Below are 6,157 nucleotides of genomic sequence, written 5' to 3'. Positions count from 1 at the left end.
ATGATAGTGGTCAGCACATAAAGGAAAGTTAAGCTTTATGGGGGGGAAACACAACCCAGTCCCCTCCAGCTTCCTTCACAGGATGTGAGTCTCTCCATGAACAAGTCACTCTAAGAGTTGTTTGTTTACTCAGTCTCTGAGGAGTTCAGGAGTCACACTCACTCCCACAGAGAAGTCACCTGTTTGACCTGACAGAGGCATTCACAGGTTAGGCCGGGGCATCTCGTCCTGTTCTTTTATGAGGCCCTCTGCAGCTAGGCTGGAGCCAGGGTCCACAAACAGGCCAGCATTTATGGGTCCACAGAGCCCGTCCCCAGCAGATAACCTTACTGCAAAAATGTTTCCAGTTGTTTTGCTGTCTGGTTCCCCTTAGTCATTTCCCCTCAGAATATACTCAGTCCTAGTAATCATCACGCTCATTTCAAGATAAGCTGTGATTGAAATGGACATAGTCTTAAAGGTTCAGAGGTACAATAACCTTAACTAACGCAGAGAACAACTTTTGAAGAAATATGAATACAAGTTATGAAGGATTTTCAGTTGATTATGTTTTCATGTGAACCAATTTGTGTTTATAACTTAGATTTAAATTAATTTTGTTAAAGGTAACTCACTATAAGCCTCTGATTTACAAATTTTACTTGACTAAAAAGCTCCATGCTGGCTGACATACGGACTGATATATCTAGACCACGAACACTCTCTATCCTTTTTATTATTATATTTACAGCATATTATTATATCAAGTATCATAAAATAAGCTTTGCCAAGCTCTCTCTTCAGAGCCGCCTTCATCTCACTCTTCCTGAGGCTGTAGATGATGGGGTTCAATATGGGGATCACCACCATGTAGAACACAGACACCACCTTGTTCTGGTCCGTCGAGTAGCTGGACTTGGGCATCACATAAATGAGCGTGTTCGTCCTATAGCACAACGTGACCGCTGTGAGGTGGGATGTACAAGTGGAAAAGGCCTTGTGGCATCCCTTGGCGGAGCACATCTTCAGGATGGTGATGAGGATACAGATGTAGGAGGCAGCTCTGACACACAGTGACCACAACAATGGAGCCAGCCGTCTACGAGGGGACACTTGCAGAGGTGCTGATACCAGAGTGGGAGCGTTTAACTAAAGGAGCAAAGTCACAGAGAAAGTGATGGACTTGACTTGTTCCACAGAAGAGTAAAAAAAGAGAAGCAAATAGTAGAAGAGAAGCATTGAGAAAACTACCTACACAAGCCACCGTGAGTAAGTGAACACACACCTGTGTGGACATTTTGGTTGAATAAAGCAGCGGGTCACAGATGGCCATGAAGCGATCAGACGTCATGGCAGCCAGAAGGAGGCACTCACTTGACCCAAAGAAAACAGCTGAACTCACCTGGACAGCACGTCCAAGATAGGAGATTGTATGTCTCTCCATCAGGAAGTTTACAAGCATATGAGGTGTGACAGAAGATGAAGAGGCTATATCAGCCAAGGGCAGGCAGCTCAGAAAAAACTACCTAAGGTGGTGGGGCTGAGAGGCGAGTCTGATAAGAATGATTGTACTGAGGTTGCCAGATATGGTCACCAGGTAGATGCAAAGGATGGTTATGAAGAGGATGGCTCAGAAGACAGGTTATCAGTTAGGCCCGATAAAATGAACCCTGTCATTGCAGTGTGGTTCCCATCCCCCAGGGAATCCACGAGGCCACAGAGCTGCTACCTAACTGAAGCTCTGATGAAAACATTACAGAAGTTACAAATTTGATGGTTTCATTTTTGTTAAGACACCAAGAGGTTATTATAAACAGGTAAATATTCAGGGCTCCTGGGTGGCTCAGTTGGTTAAGCATCCAACTTTTTTTTTTTTTTTTGAATGTTTTTATTTATTTTTGAGACAGAGAGCATGAGCAGGGAAGGGGCAGAAAAGGAGAGAGACACAAAATCCGAAGGAGGCTCCAGGCTCTGAGCTGTCAGCACAGAGCCCCACGCGGGGCTCGAACTCACGAACTGTGAGATCATGACCTGAGCCGAAGTCAATCGTTTAACCGACTAAGCCACCCAGGCGCCCCAAGCGTCCAACTTTTGATTTCCACTCAGGTTATGTTTTCACAGTTCATGGGTTTGAGCCCAGCACCAGGCTCTGTGCTGACATCTCAGAGGCTGCTTGGGATTCTCGCTCTCTCTCTCTCTCTCTCTCTCTCTTTCTCACTGCCTCCACTCATGCTTACATTCTCTCATGCCTCTTTATCTCAAATACATAAACATTTAAAAAATTCAATAACAAAGTTAATATTGAAGCTAAGTTTGGACTTTTTTTATTTTATAGTACAAAACGTATACACTTTATATATGACTTTAGAGTCAAAAGTTTATATATTTATATGAGTATTCTATATCTTAAGAATAGTTTTCAGCAGAAATACTAGGGAAACTTCAAACAGGGTACACTCTTTTGTCTTTATATTATATATTTATAAAATGTATTTAAAGTAGCTTTAAAGCTAAAGATAAAAAAACGTAAGATTTATGAAAAGAACAAAAGGAATGGTAAGCATAACAGAAACGATAATACTATGCAGATATAGGCCTATTTATTTATCGTATAAAAAAGGTACTAGTAAATCAGAAAGTTTACAGTGCCAGTAAAACAAGACCATTTTTTTAAACATTTATTTATTTTGAGAGGGCGAGAATGCGCGCACGCGTGCGAGTAAGCAGAGGAGGGGCAGAGAGAGAGAGAGGGAGAGAGAATCCAAGCACTGTCAGCACAGAGCCCAATAAGGGCTTGAACTCATGAACCGAACTGTGAGATCATGACCTGAGCTGAAATCAAGAGTCAGACACTTAACCGACTGAGCTACTTAGGCACCCCCAAACAAGACCATTTTTTAAAAGGAGAAATACAATTTTCTTGATAGGACAAATAAGAAATAGAAGGGAATTTCAAGTTAAGGTTATAAATGAAGTCATCTATTGTAAATTTGTTATGTACATGTAATATTCACCATTAAAATATTATTTTACCAAGTAGATTGATATATCAACCTAATTACTATGCAATATAGATGATTAATATCCAGGACATAATTAAACTACATTTATTCAAACAAATCAAATCGTTTCCTGATGTAGCAATGTTTTCTCACTGGAGAATTATAGAATGAAATAATTTTATTTTTGACATAGTAAACACCTGAATAAAGTTCCAGCCTGAAAAGTTAAGAAGTTTACCCAGGTCTGCCCAGCCGGTGGTCAGGTTGAACCTCATCTCCGTTGCTTTCTGGTTTTATATTCTAGACTTTGTCCAAAGTATCTGTTTTCCTGTAAGCTAAAGCATTCAGAACAATAAACAAAGGAAATCTTTCCAGGAGATATTTACAAAGAGTAAGTCCACAAAGCATCACAAAGCTAGTGAATTTATTAGCATTATGGCTGAGTTCCAAGTTTGGATAGCGTAAAACGACCTTGTGAGTTTCTGATCTTATGAGTGGATAAATGACGAATCCCGGTACCTTGAAGTATGCCTGTTTATATGCACTAAATAGACCACAGAAATTTAGGTTAATTCAGCTCAGGTCACTTGTTAGCTGACTGCTGGGTTACATCTGCCCTGTTTCTCCACAATGATACAATTTTAGAGAATAGTATTAAGCTGTAAAAGCCAAAACCTCACCTCTTGAAATAAGAATTCATTCATCCTAGAGCAATAAATTCAAAGTCATTGTTATTTAGCAGCCATGCTATCTTATATTGTTGTTTGTCTTTGGGGATAAATCTCTCAGAAGATTCTGAAGTTTCAAATGTGAATTCACAAGCACCAGGGTCATTATCACATTCTCCAGTGAATATTGAGCAGTTCCCTTCACACAGACACAGCTAATCTTTAAAGGTTCTGTCAGTTCTCAAATGATCTCTTTATTTTTTTTCTTTTTATCTAGGTATTGGTGCACTTTCATTTGATAATTGCTGGGAGTGTAATATAATAAATAATCTCCTGGCTAAATATTGGCTCTAAGTTTACTTTGATATTTCAGGTTAAGGAATACTAAAAAATATGAAATATAACTTTAGCTCCATTCATTCAACATGTGTTCATTTTGTAAGCATTTTATAGTGATGTAGGTAAGACACTCCATTAGCTACCCAGGGTAATTTGGGATGGAATGCCATATAAAGTTGAATTTTAAATAACACAATTTTAAAGACATGTATACATTTTTTTCTAGCAAAAAGTATGAGATGAGTATCTTTTAAAATTGTATACACAGGGAGCTGTGAAGTAAGATGATGTTTGGGATGACTTCCAGATTGGATTTAGCCTGCATGCCTCAAAGAGCTGGCTAGTGGCTTATCTGACTAGAAGAATAATGGTAGAAACAGCTGTCTTCAACCTGAGATTCATTCTAATTCTCTTGCTAATCCTAACTGGAGAAAGTCCTATCTCGCTCTCCTGATGCACCTTGATGGGTTTCCAGTGATAATACTAACCAACTTTCATCCAGACTTAACTCCTTGCCAAGCGCTGTGCTTGACTTTTTACTTACCTCTTCTCATTTAATCCTCATGATAATTTAGTAAACCAAGTATTTGCATTATTTCAACTTCACCAAGAGAGAACTGAGGTTTAAATTAAGCCACTTGTCCAAATGTGCTCAAATGGTAAAACTAAACCCAGGTTCAAAATCCAGGTCAGACTAAATGCTAAAATGTGCACTCTTTTTTAAAAATTTTTTTTTCAACGTTTATTTATTTTTGGGACAGAGAGAGACAGAGCATGAACGGGGGAGGGGCAGAGAGAGAGGGAGACACAGAATCGGAAACAGGCTCCAGGCTCTGAGCCATCAGCCCAGAGCCTGACGCGGGGCTCGAACTCACAGACCGGGAGATCGTGACCTGGCTGAAGTCGGACGCTTAACCGACTGCGCCACCCAGGCGCCCCTAAAATGTGCACTCTTAATAGGACTGTCATCTAGTGAACTTCAAGACGAGTGGCTCAATGATGACGACTGGTTCCCAGCTAGTCCTCGATTTACATTTTTCTGTCTACCCTTGACACTCTGTCCAATTCCCTAAAACTGGCGGGACCTACAGGCCAGAACTCAGGACCCTCATTTCCTGTCCTGTGTTCATTAGTGGGCACCTCCTGTTGATTTTACCTCCTAAATTCCTATCGAATGTGTCCACTCCCTTTGGATCTCAACACTACACTAGCTGTCCTTATTGATTTTCCTACATGCACATCTGGCCTTCCACACAGCAGCCAGAGGGAGTTATTTATTAAAAGAATTTAATATTCATTTTTTGTACTTTCACATAATTACATGCGCTTAGTTAAAATGGCTCATAAAGAAAACAATGGCCCACTGACCAGTTCTTTACAAATCCAAATTCCCACTCCCAGTAGGAAACCACTTTGGACTCTTTGAACTACTTCACGGTTGAGATTCGTCAGTGTCTGTAAATCAGAGCTTTCCTAGAGAATAATTAGGATTTCTGTGTTTTGTTTGTGATATTGTGATGAATAATAAGAAATATATATATTTCTTAGTTTTGGTTTCTAGCACCGAGCTCCTAAAACCTTCAGAATTTCCTAAATGGTGAGAGCAACCAAGTGCCTTTTGTTATGTTAATGAGGCGACTTTTGGATTGAGTGGGGATTAGTGCTCATTGCCCTCAGAATGAACCCTGTGATTAGACGGAGGAATGGAACTGAAACTTTCAGTTCTACCCCCTGACTTCTGGGGAGGAGAGAGGGCGAGATATTGAATCAGCCACCATAAACAATTATGGTGGGAGAGCTTCCAGGTTGGTGAACTCATGGAGATTTGGGGAGAATGGCCTGCTCAGAGAGCATGGAAGGTCCGCACCCTTTCCCCATCCCTTGCCCTATGCATCTCTTTGATCTGGCTGTTCCTGAGTTGTATCCTTATATAATACATCAGTAATCTCATAAGTAAAATGTTCCTCTGAGTTCTGTGATGTGCTATAGCAAAGTGATCAAACCCAAGATGGGGGTGTGGGAACCTCTAATTTAGAGCCAGTCAGACAGAAGTACAGGTAATAACCTGAACTTGTGACTGGTGTCTGAAGTCCAAGCAGGGGTTGTAGGAACCTCTAATCTATAGCGGGTGGGTCAGAAGCACAGATGATAACCTGCGCTTGGTATTGG

At 40.6% G+C, this 6,157-nt stretch overlaps 1 pseudogene; it reads right to left on the bottom strand.

The window, feature by feature from the left end:
• Window positions 1-201: 201 nt before the first annotated feature.
• On the bottom strand, window positions 202-3,256 carry LOC121018293 (olfactory receptor 502-like; annotated as a pseudogene).
• Window positions 3,257-6,157: the final 2,901 nt, after the last annotated feature.

The sequence above is a fragment of the Herpailurus yagouaroundi genome, unplaced genomic scaffold, assembly GCF_014898765.1.
Source record: "Herpailurus yagouaroundi ecotype Mexico unplaced genomic scaffold, PumYag 218, whole genome shotgun sequence".
Taxonomy (NCBI): Eukaryota; Metazoa; Chordata; class Mammalia; order Carnivora; family Felidae; genus Herpailurus; species Herpailurus yagouaroundi.
The sequence above is the reverse complement of the archived record's forward strand: the minus strand, read 5'-3'. Positions and strand labels throughout refer to the sequence as shown.